Source organism: Cryptotermes secundus, unplaced genomic scaffold, assembly GCF_002891405.2.
Source record: "Cryptotermes secundus unplaced genomic scaffold, Csec_1.0 scaffold960, whole genome shotgun sequence".
Taxonomy (NCBI): domain Eukaryota; kingdom Metazoa; phylum Arthropoda; class Insecta; order Blattodea; family Kalotermitidae; genus Cryptotermes; species Cryptotermes secundus.
The window spans coordinates 318,444-323,054 of NW_019727111.1; the positions used below are offsets into that span (position 1 = coordinate 318,444).

The 4,611-nt window shown below is 39.7% G+C and overlaps 1 protein-coding gene across 4 annotated transcripts in view; it reads right to left on the bottom strand.

The window, feature by feature from the left end:
• The window catches only part of LOC111864524 (tyrosine-protein phosphatase non-receptor type 4), a 75,095-nt gene extending 70,896 nt beyond the window's left edge, over nt 1-4,199 (bottom strand). For all 4 annotated transcript variants that reach the window (XM_033751470.1, XM_023851830.2, XM_023851829.2 and 1 more), the window contains exons 1-2: nt 3,614-4,199; nt 784-850 (exon numbers count right to left, since the gene is read on the bottom strand). The gene's annotated coding sequence lies outside the window, so the exon portion shown is untranslated. The remainder of the gene's footprint in view (nt 1-783; nt 851-3,613) is intronic.
• Nucleotides 4,200-4,611: the final 412 nt, after the last annotated feature.

The following is a 4,611-nucleotide window of genomic DNA, read 5'->3' on the forward strand; positions in this document are numbered from 1 at the left end:
AAGTTATCGAAGGAAAGATAGAAGTCACAAGAAGATGTAAGAAGATGCTGGATGACCTTGGGGACAGAAGAGGATACTGTCATTTGAAGGAGAAAGCTCTAGATCGCATTAAATGGAGGAATTGTTTTGGAAGAGACTGTGGAACTGTCGTCTTGACAGATTACTGATGATGATGATGATGATAAGAGAAACTCCACATAACATGACTGTATTACTTTACATTGCTGGCAATTATTTCAATATATTTACATAAAAATATTTTACTGAAAAATTATCCATTCTTTGAAACATTTCCTCTTCTGTTATAAAATCTCAAAATGGCTAAGAGTAACAATAATGGCATGCCCATCTCATAACATGGTTATAACAGCAACTATTCATGCAGCAGAGCCTCTTGAGAAGTTGTGACCATATTTACCCAGCCAGGAAATTCCCTGCACTTTACAAACCCAAAGGTTCATCACCATGTTCACAAGAAGCTGCCAGTGGTCTCTATTCTGTACCAACTGGATCCATTCCAAACCCTCTCTCTCACTCCACTTCATTAAGTTCTAATTGAATATTATCCTCCCATTTATGATTAGGTTTTCAAGTGGTCTCTTCCTTCAGGTTTTCTTTATACAATGGCTGAACTGCGCTATTGCAAAGGCCTATAATAGCTGAAATTCTCTAAGTAATCTGCGTAGTAATGCAGACATTTTCTTCCACGCAAGCACGCGTGCACACTCACACACACACGCACACACACAGATTTAAGGCAGTTATCAATGAAATCAAACTTACAGTCATGATAATTTGCAACCCCTCGCTCTTTCAACTGGGCTAACCGCAGCAAATTGTAGAAGGCACTCTGGAAAAAAGGAGTGGGGCTATTGAACGAATTACATTTGGAACAAAGTTACAAAACAGAGAAACAGGCAAAGTGTATTACAAACATGGAACAAGATCCTGGGCCAACAATCAAATACTTTGTTGTATAAAAAATAAATGAAGCCCAGTCACAGTTCTAATATCCAACGATTCCTAATGCAGAAATATGCTTACAGATAAGAGGAATGAGATGAAAATTTGTAAAGCATTATCTGACATCATGGATGTTTCATCTAGGTATGCAAGCAGAGACTATACACACGTACGTAGGTCATACCGAAAGTCATGAACAACTTTTTTTGCATGAAACCTGGGAACAGCAGACAAAAGAGAGTATGGTGGTAGGTGGAACCAGCTGTTGTGTTAACCTTGAGTGTCTTGTGACATCAATAGCTTGAATCACGTGACCAGCATCACTCCTGACAAAATGGCTGAAAACAATATGGTTTCACCATTTCAAACTTGAAATGAAATGCCAGAAAATGGAATGGCACCATCTGCATTCTCCATCAAAAAAGAAGGCAAAGACAGTACCATCAGCTGCAAAGGTGATGGGCACAGTCTTCTGGGATGCAGAGGGGTTTATCCTGGCCAAATTCCTGGAACCTGGGCAAACCATCAATGCTGCTCGTTATGTCCAGATGCTGCACAAACTCCATCATGCATTGCGCGATAAACGTCCGGGATGAAATATCATCATCCTGCATGACAACGCTCGCCTCACATTGGAAGCAATTGCAAAGATGGGGTGGGAAGTTCTTCCACACCCCTCCTATAGCCCTGATCTGCCATCCTCCGACTACCATCTTTTTGGATTTGTGAAGGATCAGCTGTATGGACAACGTTTTTGAGTCAAAGGAAGCAATTCAGAAAGAAGTGGTCAGTGTCTTCGGATGGCTTGAATGGAATTTTACAGAAGGGGAATTTTCAAACTACCAAAACCCTGGGAGAAATGTGTACAAAAAAAGTGGCGATTATGTGGACAAATAAAGAAAAGTCTGTAGATTGAGGTGGTGTATTTGGTTTGTCAATATTAAAGCAATATTTACAAAAAATTGTTGGTCATGACTTTCAGTACGATCCTCGTATTATTTGCACACACTCTGACTGACATATAAGAACTGCAACATTTTCCAGAGTAAGCCTTTTAAGACACATTTTTCTCAATATAAAATGCTGTTTAAAATCTGTGAGCATCTTCGCTAAAATTTTCCTTCTAAAATATGGGCATGTCTTACACTCAAGAATTATCCCACACAATTTCACTGTAATATAAATTAAGAAACTATGTAAGTATGTTGAAAGGGTGACAGGAAGAGAAAATGTGTCAGTCTTCTATACAATCAATATTGGGGTACTTTGCCTTGGAATAAAGCATCAGGAGCAAGCATGAAGCTAACCACCCATTTCAAGCTCTACCATAACTTTTTCAAGGTACATACATGGGAACAGCTTTATAATTTAATATATCTATTATGGGTACTTATAATGCAATCAATGACAAAATAATGTTCTGACAAAAGCAACAACAGAGTGTGCTACTCACTGCAGGATCCTAAAATTGTGTTGTTTTAAATTCCTGTAATACATTCCACACTCTTCATGCTCACCACCCACCGCTAGTTCTTAACAAAAATACCACACAAACGCTCCTTGGAAACAAAAACATCTTTCCTACACAAAATATTTTGGGATTTAACTGATAGAGTATGGCTTCAAACATGAATGGCAGATGTCCAACGCATCTACCCCAGCAACATTCGTCCATTTCTACAAACAAGAGCTTATATGCTAGTTGGAACTGGGTTGTAGACTTTTAAATTAAACTGTATAGGAAGCACAAGTGTATATTTAAAATTCATATAATTAGTATCACTGAAAAAGAATACATGGTATTTCTACTTTCATTAATGAACCCTTCGCTTTATAAACCTGCAATAACCAGTACCCCTATTAGGCAGTTTGTTAGACGTTATGAATCATACTACAGTAAATAAATTCTAAGGTAAAGTTGTCCCTGTGCTTAACTAATTAAGCACTATGCTATGAAGGCATACGAGGGAGTGTATGTATAGTTCCAGGTTTTCTTTACCTCAGCACTAGTTGCAGGTGAGTGTTCAGCTTCACGCTCTGGCTGCCTTACTCTGGGGGAATGACCCCTGGCACCCATTAGATAGGAGGCATGATGAGCCCTAGTACCAGTCTGGGTGATGTGGAGCAAATTCCTGACCCTACCAGGGATTTTAACTCTGGCCTCTCTGTCATCCAACCCCCGTAGCCACTCACTATACTGACTGCGTTATCCCAGCTCCTAATAAATACATACTACTACTACCACTCATGGAACTAAGCCCTTCTTGAGAAGCTGCAATTATGCAGCTACTCAAGAACATCCCAGCATTTTATGGAACCCAAAGGTTTATTACCATGTTCACAAGAGCCCTCCACTGGTCCCTATTCTGAGCCAGATCAATCCAGTGAATACCACCCCATCCTATCTAAGATCAACTTTAATATTGTCCACCCACCTATGCCTTGGTCTTCCCAGTGGTCTCTTTCTTTCTGGCTTTCCCACCAATATCCTATATGCATTCCTCTTCTCCCATTCGTGCTATATGACCTGCCCACCTCATCCTCCTTCACTTGACCATTCTTATTATACTTGAAGATGAGTACAAGTTATGAAACTCCTCATTACTACTGGCTCTTTTATACATCTCGTATTACAGAAGTGTATATTCACCTGGAATACGACGTTAACTTTGGCAAAGGTGGTGTTCAAGTAAACCATTCAACCATCTTCGAATGCAGCAAACGTCAGAAGTATAGTCCCTTGGCAATCAACTGACTCAAAACCTGTTCGTATGAATCGTATGAATATCCGTTGGTCACGAATTCAGGCGTCAGTTTTGATTTTTATGTTTGCGATCCAACTATTCCTGTACGGATTCTGTTCACTCTTTATAGTCTCCCGTTCTTCATACACTCGAATCAAAAATATCCATTTAAGTCACATAGTCAACATTTGGCAGTGAGTAAGGCGTACACACAAAAATTTTGCTCAGCAGGCAATGAAACACTTAGCAATAAATTAACAAATAGGCCTAATTAGTATCACAGACGGCCAATAGCCATTTGCCTTATGCACAGAAATGGACGTTTCTTCAATTATTATGCATTTACGCTAATTTGTGGATCAATGGTAAAAACCGTGCCCTATTGTTTATGTATCACAGATAATGCTATTCCAACTCAACGAAACGATAACCCCTTCACGTCTCTACCTGGCCACAGTTCCAACAGCAGATACCACCATACCTCTAAACGCTCTAAACAGCTAAACAGTGACACAGAGTACAGACATCAAAGATCACCTCATTATAGCCAACTACAAGATACTAAACTATGATACATGACACAGCCAGCAACGAGATATGAGGAAATCACAGATAATATCATTAAGCGATGATGGAGGAAGCTTTTCTGAAACAATGCTACGTATTTAGCATAATGCACTGCGTTATTACCCACAAGATCGTAAATTTAGTACGGGAGCTACAGAACAAAGTAAAAATAAACGTACGTTTTAGAGGAGAAATGCTGCTGCTGTCCTTAGGCCGGAGGCACACCAAGGAAACTGGCAACCGCAAAATCCGTGAATTGCTATCAGCCTGAGTTGAAGACAAGTTACTGAATGAAGCAGCGCAAATTGAGGAAACTGCAAGGCAACTCGCGGAAAGA